Source organism: Rhineura floridana, chromosome 9 (assembly GCF_030035675.1).
Source record: "Rhineura floridana isolate rRhiFlo1 chromosome 9, rRhiFlo1.hap2, whole genome shotgun sequence".
Classification (NCBI taxonomy): domain Eukaryota; kingdom Metazoa; phylum Chordata; class Lepidosauria; order Squamata; family Rhineuridae; genus Rhineura; species Rhineura floridana.
In genome coordinates this window covers 83,901,111-83,919,269 of record NC_084488.1, presented here as the reverse complement: position 1 = coordinate 83,919,269, position 18,159 = coordinate 83,901,111, and the positions used below count along the sequence as shown (strand labels likewise).

The 18,159-nt window shown below is 43.3% G+C and overlaps 1 pseudogene; it reads right to left on the bottom strand.

The window, feature by feature from the left end:
• Positions 1-236: 236 nt before the first annotated feature.
• On the bottom strand, positions 237-1,654 carry LOC133363671 (zinc finger MYM-type protein 1-like; annotated as a pseudogene).
• Between the last annotated feature and the right edge of the window lie 16,505 nt (positions 1,655-18,159).

Below are 18,159 nucleotides of genomic sequence, written 5' to 3'. Positions count from 1 at the left end.
ACATCACACCAGAAGTACAGGTAGCACAGAAAAGTGAAATCACAGACAACAGGCAAAAGACCTTGTGCTGCACCTCTTGTGTCCAAATTTTCATGTGGATCACAAAGAGCTTCAGTCGCTGCCACAAACTTATCGAACTTTTCTTTAACTGGCTTAACTGCAGCATGATGAGCACTCCAGCGTGTTGTTGATAGCCTTTTCACTGACACTCCAGTATGGTCAATTTATACATCCCATCAATGGGTGGAAGCAGCAAAGAAAGAAAACATTGTCTCAAGAGTTCCAAAAAATGTCACACACGATGCATTTTCAGCAGAAGAGTGCTGACCGCACAAGTCCACACATCCATTAAAAATAGCTTTCTTGTTCTTTCCCTTAAGAATGGCTTGTACACCTCCATGGATTCCAGCCATAGTGGCAGCATTATCGTAACCTTGTGCGCGGCACATCATTATGTCCAGTGCATCACTTTCCAGATTTTTAAGAATGTCAGAACTGAGGTCAGCAGCTTTCCCCCCCTTTAAATGGAAAAATCCTAGAAATACTTCTTTCACTTCAACTTTCCTATTGTTGATTTTTACATATCTGATCACTTCGGACATCTGGTCAGTATGTGATATGTCAGGTGTGCTGTCGAACATGATCCCAAAGTACTTTGCAGACTTTATGTCCATGACAAGCATCTCCTTCACATGATTTGCCAGGGCACTTATAAACTCATTCTGAGTTTTTGGTGCAAGATAAAGAGACTGATACTTTAAGTTTACATGTGCTCCGCTTTAATCTCATTAGGTGCTCTTTCAGCACAGGATCATATTTTGAAAGCATCTCAACCATCTCAAGAAAGTTCCCTTTATTCAATGAAGATTCATCTTCCTTGTGGCCACGGAATGCCAGATTCTGCTTGGCAAGAAACAATGTGATATCAAGAAATCTGTGCAAGATGTCCCTCCACTTTTTCTTCTCCATTTCCATCAAAGCAATAGTTTCGGCGTCAATGGTTTTGTACAGCCTAAGTCCTGCTGCCAATGTTTTCCACTTTTCAAGGCAATGTAGGTGCTCTTCGGATGTCTCATGGTTATGTACTTTCGGGCTCAGTTTCCACCATATCTGAAACCCAGTCACAAATTTGGATGTTGTATCTGTAGCACTAACGGCAAACAGTCAGCAGCAAAAACAGTATAAATTCTTGCTGACGAGTGAGTAAACCATCCATGACTACAGAATTTTCTCGCCATTTGGCATCATCTTGTAAAGCCACTCTTTTGAAACCTGGCGCACATCTCCCTTTGCTTTTGCATCTTGCCTTGCTGCAACACTGAAAGGCCCATCTTTGTTCTGGAAAGAATCACTTCCCCTTTTGATGATTTCAACCCGAAAATATATCACATAAAATTTGCAAATCTTTCTCCTTAACGTCACTCATATCATTTACAGTATCATAACTAGAGTAACTTTCAGCACTCTCTTCTGCTTCAAATTCTTCCATTTCCACTCCTTGTTCTTCTGCTTCAAATTCTGCCATTTCCACTCCTTGCTCTTCTGCAGAATGCATGCTAGCATCAGAAGAATCAGCTTTTTCAATTGGAGACTGACGAGCAGTGTCTTTTGATGAACCCTGGCCATCATCTGGTCTTTTGACATATTGAAGCATGGATCCAGCTAGTGTTTTGAGTGATTTATTTCTTGCCTCTTTTGCTTTCCTTTGCTGGCATCCACTTGGCCTCATTGATTTATGCACTCCATGTGGCATGATAGAATATCCCTGCACAATAAAAAGGTTGTTGGAAAGACTCACAGGGTTGTTGGAAAGACTCTATACACACACACACACACACACACACACACTTGTAAAAATACACCCCACATAATAGTTTATTGTCAAACCAGTTGGTCATTGCAGAACTGCCTAATTGTTTTAAAAATAGGATTGGAGAGGGAGGGAAAGATTTACAACACAAACACAATTCTTTGTTATGTTTACTCAGAAGTCCTATTAATTTACAGCACAATCCTAACCATGTCTACTCAAAAGTAAGTCCTAATGAATTCAATGGGGTTTACTCCAGGTACATGGGATCAGCATTCCTTTACTCCCAGAAAATCAAGTATTGGATTAAAGCTTTCATATTGGAAAGGTTTTCAAAGCACTGCCCTCTCCAATAGCCCAGGGTCTGACTGCGTGCTACACACAAGAGAAAAAAAACTTTAACCCATACTCTTCCTTACTCAAACTGAAGACCTCAAAACCACCATTTTGACATTGTAATGAAGCCTAAGCACTGCCTGGGTCAACAAATCACAAGCCTGGCTCTCCTTACTGGCTACAATCCTGAAAGGGCGGGATTAGAGGCCAGAGCTTGGAAAAGTTATTTTTTTGAACTATAACTCCCATCAGCCCAATCCAGTGGCCATGCTGGCTGGGGCTGATAGGAGCTGTAGTTTAAAAAAGTAACTTTTCCAAGCTCTGGCTAAAAGCTGCTATACAGATCGGTTAAGAAACAGATTAAACAGTCGCGGGGGGGCTGATGTTTTGGTGTATATCTCAGGAACCAGACGACCTAGAAACTTAGTTTTTTTAAAAAACTTGAAGCTGACAGTCCGGAGATTAAGGTAAGCTAGCTGGAGACCCGGAGGGGACCCCCCAAAACCAGAAACTCCGGCTGAAAATTGGACACCTGGTAACCCTACTCCATCTTGACTGCACCCCAACCCCCCCTTGGTACATCACTGGCACTGCCTGTGTAAACCCGCTGCATGCAGTAGGTTTACAGAGGCAGCGCTTGCCTAGGCTGGAGATTTGAATCTCCTGCAGCCGCTCTTTGGCTGCAGAGCGGTTTCCCCCCCATCCTGCCTGGGAAGCCACTGAGGCACGCAGCCCAAGAGCAGGCAGGGGATTCAAACCTTCCACCTAAAATTCACAGCTTATGAGCGGGCAGGCCAGGCAGGATGGGAGGAAAAACCTCTCTGCAGCCGAAGAGTGGGAGATTCCCCAAGAGGGAAGTGGCTGGCGAGATGGCCGCTGCAGGGCTGAAGATAGAGAAAAAAAACCCACCGCAGTCCAGCTTCTCTATATCGCCAAGCGCGGGGCCCTCCAAACTCAAAGTGCGGGGCCCGGGGCAATTGCCCCGCTTCCCGGTGCCTAGGGGTGGCTCTGGGTGCTACCCCCTTTGATGGTGTCACCCAGTGCGGTCCGCACCCCCCGCACCCCCCTAGTGATGCCGCTGACATCCACTGAATGCATAATCTTTCTACAATCCTCCCTATGCTCCTAAGCATCTTGCTTAATACAGTAAGAAATTCATGGAGGACAGAGCTGTCTCTGTCAATGAGTTGGAGGAACTCCTTTTCCTTCCTGCTTTCACTCAGTGCGCTCTCATTTATTCCTCCTCTGAGTGTTCAAGGAAACTCTCAAACATCCTGTCAGCCTTATCACATTTCTCCTTCTTGGTCCTAAGGAATTCTAGGCACTCTTTCGGCGCTAGAGTAGCCTTTGGGCTTGTGGAAGCAGGATCTGTTCACATTTGGAAGTAAAGAGAAAAGCAGTAGTGATTTGGTTTGTATCAATGTAATGTCTTCAGTTAGTTTACTTAAAGATAAAGGTAAATGCAAGTAAGGGTAAGGGAAACATGCCGGTTGCGTATGACCACACTTGTACAGCTCATGGGTCACATCCTCAAAAATATCTACATTTTGGTGTCTGGAGCAGAGCTGCTCCTCCACCTTTGGCTCTCCCATATATCTAGAAGCTCCAGCATTTCATCCCTGCACCATGAAGCTCCTTGCATATTTTTAGAGGTTCAGTCCGACATTTCTGTTTTCTTAGTTAGGTTAGGCAGTGCACCTAGCACTGTGCAAACCCTGGAAGTCCAGAATGCTGGTAAATCACACCCACTGCAAACATAATGGGTCATATGGCAAGCAGCGGGCAGAACAACAGGAACTTTGATCTGGAAAATAAGCACTAAAATAGCACTTTATTTGCAGTAAGAAAAATCACAATGGATTTTCCCCAGATGACCAAAAAGAGAGAGAGAGAGAGAGAGAGAGAGAGAGAGAAATGCTAGTTTAGATAAATACAGAATAAGAATCACTAATATCCATTACACCGCAAATTTCCATTAATTCACTAGGAGTTAATTACGGGAACAAAGGAGGTAAGAAGTTAAAATATAAATCAGATCCTCATACACTACTTTGATTACCATAGAACAGTGTTACTCAACCTTGGGTCCCCAAATGTTGTTGGACTACCACTCCCATGATCCCTGACCATTGGCTAAGCTGGCTGGGGATGATAGGAGTTGCAGTCCACAAACTTCTGGTGACTCAAGGTTGGAGAACACTGCCCTAGAATAGATGTGTTTGACACTGAGAATCATTCGCATAGGTTAGAATTCATACTTTGTTCATATACATGCACTGAAATAATGGGAAAATACCCCTTATTTCCCTTCCACCCCTCTTTAAACATACCCTAAAGGTTAACAGGTAACTATTCTATTATTAATTTGCTTTATTTCTTATTTTATAAGGTTTTTAAAATGTATTAAGCACCCACATGTGCTTTATTCCATGCAAGATGGGAAAGAAACTTGTCTCTGTCTTGGAAAGATTAATAATAAAAAAGACGGATGTAGGAAAAACAGGAAACGTTCTATCAAGGTATACTATAGCAAAAGATTCAGTATGAGGTTGGGGGATATACTGAAGAATTGTGTTTTTACTATAAAAGACTAGGTTTGTTCTTGATCACTGTTCCCCAAAGTGCTGAAAGGTTAAGCTTTCAATTCAATTCGGTGTAAATGTTTTTCTTCCCTCTCCTGTTTGCACAGAGCAAGTTTAATAGGATTTTTCTATGGGGACATTCAAAGATCTTGGATACAATTAGGTCAATGGAAACTATTAAATGTAATGTAATCAAAAGATACAGCCATTACTAAGGAAATATCAGCTAGCCCTTCATCACAGATTGTCATTGGTCATATTCAGGACTGTAAAGCTTGAAACTTGATTGCATTATGCACTGTATTTTAATTTGTTTATTTGTTTAAGACATTCTTTCATGATTTGTCTAGATGAACTTCCAACTGTTTTATTGCACCTATGGAACTCACCCAACAACAAATTACAAACAGCTTTGTGATTCCCACAAAGTGTAAGATTTTGTTCTTATTATTTATTTGTGTAGCGTGTATGTGTGCGGAAAGAGAATCTGTTGGTCTAGTGGATAGAATAACGGTTTGGTCTTGGGAGACATGGGTTCAGTTTCTGGCAAAATTGAACAAAGGTGGGATATTGCCAAGATGAGATGCATATGAACTGAATACACAGATCTGGAACTCCCTCCCAATAGATCTTCGACATGCCCCTTCCCTAGAAATATTTCGCCGGGGTCTGAAGACTTGGCTCTTTAACCAGGCCTTTACAACCTCTGAGACTTCTAGGGTAAATTAGCCTTGTATTGAAATGCTGATAATTTGTTATACTGAACTGTATGTAATGTATTGACTATATCTTACTTATTGTATTTTATCATATTTTACTGCAAGCCGCCTAGAGTGGCCATTGGCCAGATAGGCGGCCTATACATTAAAGTTTATTATTATTATTATTTAAGTATTACAACTAATTTCATGGAGAAAATTCTGACTTTGCTTTAGAAATGGTAAAAGCATCTCAGTTGTATTTTGTGGATGCAAGTCACATTTTCCCCTCACTGTGCTTTCTCCTTAAGGGCAACTGAACCCTGATAAGCCAGATTCATACTTGGGAGCTAGGATACTGCATGGCCCACAAATACTCACAGTAGATGCCTCTGCCCATTTTTTTCTGTGATCTGGCCTGTCATAGTCCATTTAAGAAAGAACAGAGTTAAGGAAGAATAATAAAAAATGGGTTACAGATAGATATCTACTAAAATAGATATTTAATAACCATGAAGTAAAATAAACACAACAGCTAACTATAAAGCACTCTATGTCCTAAAGAGACTCATGCCAGTTTAAACTGAGGGTAGAGCCTGACACTGATTTTATTGCCTTCTATGTGTCATAGCGGTTAAGGTGTTGGACTACAACCTGGGAGACCAGGGTTCGAATCCCCACACAGCCACGAAGCTCACTGGGTGACCTTGGGCCAGTCACCACCTCAGAGGAAGGCAATGGTAAACCACCTCTGAATACCGCTTACCATGAATACCCTATTCGTAGGGTCGCCATAAGTCGGGATCGACTTTAAGGCAGTTCATTTCCATGTTTTCATGTTAATTTTTACCTCTGTAGTCCCTTCAATACCATTCCTTATATATGTGTGTGTGTGTGTGTGTTGTATTTTCTGTATTTTAATTGCATTATATATATTGTAATTTATTTTAATGTGTTTGTGATCTTTATTGTGTACAATTTTATTATGTACATGTTCAATTTTATTGTAAGCCGCCCTGAGTGCCCTATTATAGGGTAGAAGGGAGGGACAGAAATATTTTAAATAAATAATAATAAATAAAATGGGTGCTCCTGGAGTAGGTTGGTGAGATGCATTTCCACCTTTTGGTCTTCTTCAGTGGCCAAATGAATAAAATCCAATGGCTTTAATATAGAAATTCCTACTGGAACATAAATCAGGTTGGTTCAAATACAAGATTCAATAACCCAGCATTATTAAATAGTCCCAGTGTAGAGAGCCATGTAAAAATTATTTTCAAATAACACGCCTTGCTCCACCCATTCCCTACACAGGTGGATCTCTGGATCCAGCCCAACATATATAAATAGTTTTTCACTGTGGTGTGCAGTATATGTGTGTGTGTATGTGTATAATATAATATGGGGACTTGCATGGCTCCATCATATGCGAATCTCTTTATGGGTAAACTGGAACAGGAGATCCTCAAAAAGGCACTCAACAAACCACTTATATGGTGGCGATACATTGACAACGTCTTTATGGTCTGGACGAATGGTAAAGAGAGTTTGGAACAATTTAAAAATTACATCAACTCTATCCATCCCTCTATTAAGTTTACATTTAATAGTACAAATGACAATCCACACATCCCTTTTCTGGATGTCCTTCTCACCATTGAAAACAACAAAATAGCCACTGATCTCTACAGCAAACCCACTGATGCCCACACCTATTTAAACTGGAAATCCTGCCATCCTAGATATATAGAGAAGAACATTGTATATAGCTTAGCTCTGAGAATCAAACTTATTTGCAACACTGAAGATAAATACCAGAGAAGGATCAGTGAACTTAAAGAACACCTTCTTTTAAGAGGATATTCTCCACATATTATCAATTGCAACATCCACCGAGCCTCCATTCTGTCCCGAGAAAACCTCCTCCATCATACTGAGGTGTCAAAGAGCAGAGAGCAATGGATTCCATTTGTGGTAGACTACCATCCAGCATCTCCTGTCACCGAGCAATCAGGGAGAGCTACCCATTGCTGGCAAACTCTGAACATCTTACTAGAGCCATCAGCAAGCCTCCTGTTGTAGCATTTCGCCAGCCTCCTAATTTGCGCAGACTGTTGGTGAGAGCTGTGCTTAAGCCACCTATCACCAATCCAGGGTCTCATCCTTGTCACTCCAAACGCTGTATCACCTCAGGGAGACAGCCACTTTTACAAGCACTAGGACAGGCAGGACATATTACATCAAACAGAACATCACCTGCAGGTCCTGCAATATAGTTTACATCATCGAGTGTAAAAGACCAGGATGTCATATCCAATACGTAGGAAAGACCACAACTGACCTACGCACGCGCTTCAGGAACCACAAGTTGACAATTTTGACAAAAAAAGTGGAGCAACCAGTTGCAAAGCATTTTAACATCGAGGGTCACAGCCTGTTAGACTTTTCCATTGCAGCGATAGAGATGCCAGCAGATCCAGCAGCACTGACTAAAAGGGAGAATTTTTGGATTTACTCTCTGGACACATTGGCCCCACATGGCCTCAACCTGGAGGACAGTACCAGCATCACTTAGCTTCTGCAAATGAAGCCCCTCTGAGCATTCCATCCTCAAAGCTCTATAACTGCCACCTTGGTAACAGCATTTGTATGTTGGCAGCTGATGAAGGCGGAAGCTGAAACGTTTTGTTAATATAATAAAAACCTCTGTTTGGTTAATCACAGTTACGTTCATATATATTTTTAGGTGATTAACGGAATCCTTGTAGGGATCCAGAGAAAGCTTGAGTGAAGTTCTGTTTGTTGCTTTCAAAACTGTCTTATATATATATTATATATAATATTGAACTTGACATTTCCTATTGTTTTTGGATCTTAATTTTTGAAATTAACATGTTCTGAAACTATGAACCAAAAGAGTTTATGCCCATGGTTTTTAAGGTATACCTGTCCACTTTTGAAATCAATAAAGGTGCTTAACTTTGCCTGGATCATACCTAGTGCTTTTTAAAATAGCTTTTTCAGTCCACTTTTGACTTTTTCAACTGAAAAATAAACTTTTTCAGTGTAGCATGGCAATACTGAAACTTTAAAAAATGAGGTTTTACATTTTGTTGGATTTAACAGGTGTCAGTTCCAAATTTCATGCCTGTAAAAAGGGTGTTGAAATAGTGCACTATGAAATCAACAGTCACAAAAATTGGCATGAGACCAGAAATGGTGCTATTTGAACAGTATTTGTAATTTCCTTTCTTTTATATGTCTTCCATATATTTCCCATACATGTTTCTGCTAACTGAAATCTGCTCATTATATATTTTGGCCAATAATTTCTGAAAGCAGATTCTTACCTGTTTCCATTCTACAGTTTGGTGTTAACTTTACAAACGTTTTGGGGAAAATATTGCATTTTATAGGGATTATCCAATTATTCACTGTAGGTCTAATACATTAAATTTATATTTCACTAAAAACAAACCATCAACCAGCAAACCACAGTGCTCTGGCAGTTAGTGACTTCCTATGTTCAGCAATCTCATAGGACTACCTCTGTCCCTTGATTTTTTTGCCCTGTTGAATGCAGGTAGCCTCAGAGTGCAGGGACCTCAAGATGAAGTGCAGGTAATAAATAATAATAATAAATCATCACCAACAATTTTTTTACTAGTGTCCTTAAATAAAATGTTATTTATGTTTACTGAAAGATGTACTATTTGTTAAGGCCCAATGTTTTTTGAGTTTAAAGCCTCTTCTTCAGGGGCAAATCAAACCTTTGATCCATCTAGCCTAGGACTGCCTACAACTGGTACCCAGGCCTTTGACGTGTGATCCTTTTTAACTGGAAAACCCAGGTAATTTTGAATGCAAAGCAAGTGCTGTACTTCTGAATAATGAAGCTTCTGATGTGATGATGAGGAATTCTGGATTCTCCCATGATAATGTTTCCATTATAGAACAGAATTATGTCATACAATATTGGGAATTTGTTTTTATGACTAGGTCTTTTTAAAAAGAAATCCTAATTTGGTCTCCTATGTATTCATTTTGACTGCCTCAATCCCAGTGAGAGCCTCCCCCACACACATGGCTATGAGGCTTAGTAAAAAAAAGTTCCATTGGGTGCAAATCAAAAATGGAAATGGACTGCCTTCAAGTCGATCTGGACTTATGGTGACCCTATGGATAGGGTTTTCATGGTAAGCAGTATTCAGAGGGGGTTTACCATTGCCTCCCTCTGAAGCTAGTCCTCCCCAGCCAGCTAGGACCTGCTCAGCTTGCCACAGCTGCACAAGCCAGCCCCTTCCTTGTCCACAACTGCCAAGCAATGACTATTTTAGCCTTGCATTGTCTGAAGGTACATAATGTGGCAAAGTTGCTGAGCCTGATTAGTGGGAAGAGACTATTGGAATCCTAGCAGCAGCAGTTGGGGAGGTGTTGTTTACCTGACCTCCTGTCTACCATCACTGTGGAGTACTGCGAAGGGAGAAAGGTGAGGCAGTGCTGAGGTCAGTGTAGTACAAATACACCGGCATAGCCAATCTGGTGCCTCTGGCAGTGCATTTGCACCTTGCACCTTGCCCGCTTGGCACGCCACAATGATGGGGGCAACAGGAGGTAAGGAAAGCAGTGTCACTCCACCAGCCATTACTGAATCCTATGTATGCAACCTTGGATTCCATGATGCAGTGGTGGGGAGCCTCTAGCCCTTGGGCCTATTGAGGCCCAGCACAGGTCCCAGTGCGGCCCGTGAAGCTGTTTGCCATGAACCACACTCACCTGCCCTACACCTGACACTTAAAGTGAGCTACCAATTGTTCCTTTGCAAGCGGGGCTCCCTGTCAACATCAATCAGCTGATCAGCTAATCTTTAAGGTGCCACAAAACTCTTTGATTGTTTTTGTCTCTATCAGATGCTTCTCATGTTCCAGGACTGAATCTTGTCATTTACATCACATTCCAGGTAGGGTTCCTTCCCTAATAACTCCACAGGAAAAAAATGCCATCAGATGTTTAGTGTTGTAAAAGCAGATATGTAATTTTCACAAAGGTAGAATTTTTCAAATTGTTAATTTGCATATACTTTTGCAGCTACCATAAGTACATTGTTCCCTGTTCAAAGTGCTGATTTGTTTGCAGTTGGTTTTGTTGCCAGGCTGTTTATTATTTTTTCCATCACAGTTCTGATCAGTTTGCTATTACATAATCTGATTAAAAGTATCAGATTATTATGTATCCTTGTCTATTGTGTGCATTTGGCTTGATTGTGGTACTCTTTGCAGAAGTCACTCATTTTGGGGGGCTTTTTGATGATCTACAATAACTGTTTGGAAACATGTTGCTTTATTCAGAATAATATCTAGCTGGGAATATGGCCCTTTTGCTTTGAGAACTGGAAACTATGGATATTGGTTGTATTGCTAGTTGGAGACCAGAGTCCTGTTTCTATACAAAGAAATGAGACTACCTTGTTCATGAAAGTATATTTTAAAGCTTGTCCAGGAGATGGTAGTAGTGTAACACATTGTAGTGTATATGAAAATACTTTGTGTTTTGAAGAAGTAATTAAAAGTTAGCAAATGCTGTGAGTGGTTATGCACATATGCACATAAGTGAGAAGGTGATATACCAGAAAGATTTCTTTTACACTTTACAGGTACAAGAAATTTTTATGGTCTCTCAGCTCACTATATCAGTTGCTGCGTTCACACATCATGCTAAAAATAATTTAGCGCAACATGAATGAGCCAGAAAGAGATGCATGGTTTCAGGTTGCTTGTTTCAAACAAACCATAGTTAATGTTTACCACAGTTCAGGGCTGCTGGTAGATGGGTAAAAAGGGTTAGCTTCTCCCAGACCTGAGGCCAGTAGGGGGCCTGGACCCTTAGCTTTCATTTTTTGAAAAAAGCAACTTTCTATCTGCTCTAGAAAGAAAACTAGGCACCAATATGTGAGGTCCCCCACCCACAATTTCAGTGAAATGAGCTCTCCAAGTCCCCACCCCTTTTGGTTTTTAGCCAATGTATGAAGACAGAGATGTGATTGATGATTGGGTACTAGTGAATTAAAAGCTGCTATTTTCTTCTCTCTGGCTAGTGGCTTGTCTCCATCTTGATCATCGGATACTCTTGATGAGTTAGTTTCTGTAGATTCTATACATAGTAAATGTGGGTGTTAATGAGCCAAATAGAATATACTCCATGGTAACTTTTTCCAGCACATGCTCTCTTTCTCTGTTCCCCTTTCTCTTTTTCTAGTGTTGTCAAAGAGGAAACATAAATCTCCCTGGTCCCCTCTTTGGTGGGAGCCTCCCTGCAGATCCTTTCCCTGCTGCCTCTGCCTATTGGTTTTTTTTATATATATCATCTGGGTTGATCTCCTGTGAGTGCTGCTCTTGGGGGTGGATAGGAAGGGGCCCTTCTTCCTCCTCTCAGACTCTGGCCAGACTTTGTATTTTACACAAATTTAAAATAATTTTTAAAAAGGCTCTGTGTAAGCAAGGCTCTGGCTTCCGTGCCTCACCTCCATTTGGTCCCCAACACACCTGATACCCAGGGCAGCGAGCAGAGCCCCATGTCCCGCTCTGGGCTCCAGCAGGAGTTAGCACACACACACATGTAGAAACAAAAGTGCTCTAAGCATGTGAAGCTTGGCTGAACCAACTCTTAGCCTAACCTGCCTCACAGGGTTGTTGCAAAAATAAAAGTGGGAGGGAGGATCCAGGAAGAAAAGAGAGGTGCAAATATATCATGTCATATTCACAGACTATGCAGAGTAGGGGAAAACATACACAAAGCCAGCCCCCCCTCCGCTTTAACAGCAGTATTACACAGGTCTGGTATTTCACAACAAAATACCAATCACAACAAAACAAAGCTTGCCAACACACACACACACATTCTAAGCATGTGCCGCTTGACTGAACCAACTCTCAGTCTAACCTACCTCACAGGAAAGACTTCATACCCACAAACTGAATATGTAAAAATACATACACCCCATATAATAGTTTGTTGTCAAAACCAGTTGGTCATGGCAGAACATTTTCTTAACAAAAAAAATCAGTATTAGTTTCCTGCCCCATAGCAGTAGTGACACCTAAGTAAGCCCTGTCTAATTGGTTAAAAAATAGGAGTGGAAGGTTGGACTAGGACTGGTGAGACCAGAGTTCAAATTCTCATTCAATCATGAAGCTCACTGGAGGGGAGCAACCTCACAGGGTTGTTGTGAGGTTTTAAGTGAGGGGGAGAACTTTGTACGCCACCTTGAGCTCCTTGGAGAAAAAAAATGGGATATAAATGCAATAAATAAATAAACCACACAAAAATGGCAAATGAAAACTGAATAGTTTGTTTGAATATTGTATAACAATCAGAAGTGTAATGTAGCAATCAAAGCATGGAGGGTGATGGGGTTGCCTGCTTTCCTGCAGGGGTGTAGTTGTCCAGGGTCTTGGGGGGTCTTAGACCTCTTATGTTTGTGGGAGCCAGGTCCCAGCAGGGTCCCTATGTTTCCAACATCCTGTGAGCCAGTCAGCATGAAATGGGTGAGTTAGCCACTGAGAAGAGTCTTCTAACTTGTTTCTTTGTTGTTTCCGGCTGAGGGAAAAGAGTTCCTGTTAGTTCCTAAAGGACAGTCAAATGGTGACAATAATAGAGAAGCAGAAAGCAGTATTCAAGGTTGGCCAGGTTATTCTATGATCTTAGAAGGTTGCATTCTTTTAAAGGGAGTATGGCTATGACTATCATGAAGGGACCCTGCACTTCTGCCACTACACTATTGCTTTCCTGGCTGTGTGTTTTTATTTGTAGTGTCTCATCACCCCATTGAATTCAGTAGGACTTGCTTTTGAGTAGACATGCTTAGGATTGTGCTGTAAATCTATGGGATTTTTGCATATTGGGGAACAGCATGTTGAGGAACAGCTGCAGCACTAGGCGACTGAACAAGACCTGCCCTGGCAGTGAGTACTGTATCTGAGCATCTGGGTGCTTGCTGCTCGCTCCTTTGGGTTGCTGTCCCTCAAGACAGTTGAAGTCTGCAAGGACTGGGACCCGCTGCCTGATCCTGGCACCAGAGAGAGGCTGCAGTCAATTTTGCAGCCTCTTGCATCAGCTGTTGGCTGGGGCAGGAGGAATAAAAGCCCAGCTGCCCTTGGGGGGGGCACACCAACAAAGGGATGACACCAAAGGGAATTGCCCCTTGGGGAGGCCCTTAGGGAGTTCCAAGGGTGAGGGCGCTACCCCCCTTCTATTACCTTTTCCTTTTTAATTTGTTTTCTGTTAAACCAATCTAGAGGAGATTGATGGTGGGGAGGGCATGTGGTGCATGTGTAGTTCCTGCACAAGGTGAGAGCCTGTGCAGTGAACTGAATGGTAGGAGAAAGTCGCCAGATGCTTTCAGAGTGAGAATCTGTAACTGGCAGAAGGCTGGCCCTCCCTGGGTGTGAGACAGGAGGGGGAGTAGATGGGCCCTGTATGAAAAAGTTTGTATGGGTATGACTGTTCCCAATTCTCGCAGAGGCCTACTGGAATAATTGGCTCAGGCAAGTTTTGTTGGTGGGCTCATGTTGGGTCCATATTAGAAGTTTAGGAGGAGTCTTAGTATGGAGGAACATGGGTGATGCCACCCCAATTTCAATGATCACAGGTAGAGGGAAATATAGCCATGTGGTGAATTACCATAGACGATGAGGGCAAGGCTATCTGCGCCTTGTTCCTTGCTGCCACTCCTCTCATGGATGGGTTCCTTGTTGCACATCTGCTGTGCCTACTGGCCTGTGTGTGTTGTTGTTTTAACGCCAGATTGGTACACATTAAGACCACTGTCATCCATGATTTGATTGTGGATGAAGGTGCCGATTTGGTGTGTAGTACCGAGACCTGGGTGGTTGAGCTGGGAGAAGTTGATCTGACCCAGCTTTGCCCATCTGGATACACGATGCAACACCAGCACAGGCTGCAGTGACCGGGGGAGGAGTTGCTGTGATCTACAGAACTTCCATCTCTGTCACCAGGAAAACACTCTGTCTTGGAGCTGGCTGTGAGGGTCTGGACCTGGTGTTGGGCCGAGGAGACAGTAAACTAGGGGTGCTGCTGGTGTACCGTCCACCCTGCTGTCTGGCAGCTTCTCTGACTGAGCTGGCTGAGGCCATCTTAGCTGTGGGTGATTTCAGTGTCCATGCGGAGGCTGCCTCTAGTGTTCTGGCTCGGGACTTCATGGCCTCCATGACGATCATGGGGCTGTCTCAAGTTGTCACTGGTCCGACACATAGGTCAGGGCATACCCTCGAGTTGGTTTTGCTCCAGATGGAGGAAGGGGTGGTCTGGAGATAAAGGGGTGGATGTCACCCCATTGTCATGGTCAGATCACTTCCTGGTGAAGTTTAGACTTATGACTCCGATCCTTCCCTGCAGGGATGGTGGACAGATTAAGATAGTCCGCCCCCGTAGCCTAATGGAATCCACAGAATTCCTGAATGCCTTGGGGCAGTTCCCAGTAGATAGAGCAGATGACCCTGTTGAAGCCCTTGTCACGCTGTGGGACAGTGAGACGCGTCGAGCTGTCGATGTGGTTGCCCTGGAGCGCCCTCTCTGGCATTGTGGAGCCCAGTTTGCACCTTGGTACACCAGTGAGCTAAGGGCAATGAAACAGGCTGGACAACGGCTAGAGCGCAAGTGGTGAAATATGTGCTGTGAGGCTTATCAGGCACAAGTAAAACATCATAACTGTGCCTACTGTGTGGCGGTGAGGGCGGTGAAGAAGGACCACTTCTCTGCCTCCATCACATCCTCAAGTAGCCGTCCAGTGGAGCTTTTCTGTATTGTCAGGGGTCTGTTGACATCAACTCCAGGAAATGGAGTTTTAGACCCTTCGGAGGCCCACAGTGAATTGTTTGCAAGGCACTTTGAGGGTAAAGCTGCTCACCTCTGTAGCACTCTTGATGCCCTATCTACATCTACTGTAGTCCCCAATGAGGTGTCCAGTGCAATGCCTGCTGCACCTTCTTGGGAACAGTTTCAGTTGATGCTGACTGATGACGTAGACAAGGCGCTTGCAATGATACAGCCAGCAACGTGTCCTCTTGACCCTTGCCCTTCTTAGCTTATTAAAGCTTGCCTAGGGGGTTGGACCGAGTGGATCCAGGGTGTAGTCAATTCATCATTGCAGGAGGGAGTGGTCCCAGCCACCTTGAAAGAGGCAGTGATCTGACCACTCCTGAAAAAGTCCACCCTGGACCCATTGGTTTGTGACAACTACTGCCCGGTCACAAATACCCCCTTTTTAGGGAAGGTGATTGAGAGGGTTGTGGTGCAGCAGTTGCAAGTACTCTTGGATGAAACAGATTATCTTGACCCATCCCAGTCTGGGTTCAGGCCTGGTTATGGGACTGAATCGGCCTTGGTTGCCCTGATGGATGACCTTTATTGGGAGAAGGACAGGGGAAGTGCAACCCTGTTATTCCTACTTGATCTCTCAGTGGCCATGGTATCCTTCTGGGCTGACTTGGTGAGATGGATATTGGAGGCACTGTTTTACAGTGGTTCCGATCCTATCTTCAGGGTCGCTCTCAGAGAATAGCATTGGGTGACTCTCTTTCAGCCCCCTGGTAGTTGCTTTGTGGGGTGCCGCAGAGTACCATCTCGTTCCCCATGCTGTTTAACATCTATATGAAGCCCTTGGAAGCAGTCATCAGGAGCTTTGGGGCAAGGTGTCAGTAGTATGCTGACGATACCCAGCTCTATTTCTCCGTAACATCTGAATCGGGAGAGGCTGTACAAGCCCTTGACCGCTGCCTGGACTCGATGGTGGGTTGGATGAGGGCCAATAAACTGAGTCTGAGTCCCAGCAAGACAGATGCACTGTGGGTTGGTGGTTCCCGAGTTCGGATAATTGGTCAGTTGCCTGCTTTGGATGGGGTCGTACTCCCTCTGAAAGAGCAGGTCCATAGTCTGGGGATGCTCCTGGATCCATCTTTGACACTAGAGGCCCAGGTGACTGTGATGTTCCTGTAAGTTAGCATCTGTAAATATGGTAAGTGCGGGTCTATTGGGTGATGTATGGTAATTGACTGAGAGAGAAAGGGGGAGTACATGGGTGAGAAGCTGAAGTGTGCTGGATGATGATTGGCTGAGTGGCTGGCTGGCTGAAGGTATAAATGGAGGTTGGTGAGTGATGACGGGGAGAGAGTTGGAGAGTCGGTTAGAGAGTCGGTTGGAGAGAGGTTGATGAGTTGGTTGGCAGAGTTCTGAGGAAAGTTTGGATTGGATTTGGCTGATATTTAAAGAGGATATATATGAACAGAAACATAAAGAGTAACCATATATGAAACCATACGCTTGTGAAACATTCCTAAAGTAATCTTGTTATTTCCTGTTATTAGTAAATAAATACTTATTTGGTTTACCGAAGGCCTGATCCTTGGCTGGGGAATATACAGACCAGAAGGGAGGGCAAGGTAATTACCAAGGCTGAACAGAAACAGTATCTAATGGTGGCAGCAGTGAACAGAGAAATTGTAACAAGTCAAGTATCCAGAGCAACCCAGAGTTGTATGCTTTTTATATAAAGATACAAGGGGGTTGGGAACAGCATAAGCACGCAGTCACAAAAGTAACCAGCTAGAGAGAGACTCAGGCAAAGTCTCTGGGAGTATTGGTTATAGGACGTGACTGGTGGTGCTGCCTAGCAGTGGGATCTAGTGAGATCTGTGCTAGAGAAACCATATAAAGGATGGTCCGGACTGGTGGTGTCCCTGGTGGTGCCTAGTGAAAGGCAGTAGCCACAAGCAGGTGGGAACCTGACAGGGAGAATCAGGGAAGGTCATCACATGTGGTGGCTGTAGCGGTGGGATATGAACAAAAGAGGATACGAACAAAAGAGGATGCAAAAAAAGAGGATACGAACAAAAGTCCCTAAACAGTGGTGTGACTGTAAAGGAATAACACATAAAGATTACTTGTGAGTGAGTGGCAAAGAGTGAGTGAGCTCTGAGAAACATGGCTGAGTTCATGAAGATGAAGAGAGAGGAGCTGGTGGAAAAATGTATAATGTTCCAGTTACCTCATGAGGGTAAAGGGGTGGATGAATTGAGAGTGGCATTAATAACATATACGACAATCCAAACCAAAGAACCTGCAAGAGAGGAGACCCCAGAAGGGTGCTCAAGTAATCCTGCCTATATAGAGTATTTAAGAGAGAAGTTAAGATGGGAACGTGAGGAAAAAGATAAGGATAGAGAGATTGCAATGGTGAAAGTGAGCATGGGGGCAGAAAGATTTAAATTGGAGGTGGAGGAAAAGGAAAAGCAGCGAATGATGGAGATGGAAAGGTTAAAATTGGATAGAGAGAAATTTCACTTTGAGGAGACAAGGAAAGAGAGAGATGGAGCAAAAATAAAAATTACTCCAAAGGACCTTGCTGTCTATGAGCCTGGTCAAGATCCTCAAATTTACCTCACAACGTTTGAAAAGGCAGCTCAGATGTGGGGGCTACCTGAAGATAAATACATGCAGTATTTATCAAATCTGATTAAAGAGGAATTAGCTGAAGTGTATCAGTACTTCCCCTCAGACAGGCCAGTAACATATGCTGAATTCAAAGAAGCAGTGTTTAAAAGATTCAGACTGGGGCCTGATTATTTTAGAAAGCTTTTCAGAAACTGCCAGATACAGACAGGGAGGTCTTTCGTGGAGCTGGGGCCAAAACTGATGGACATATTTGGGAAATGGCTGA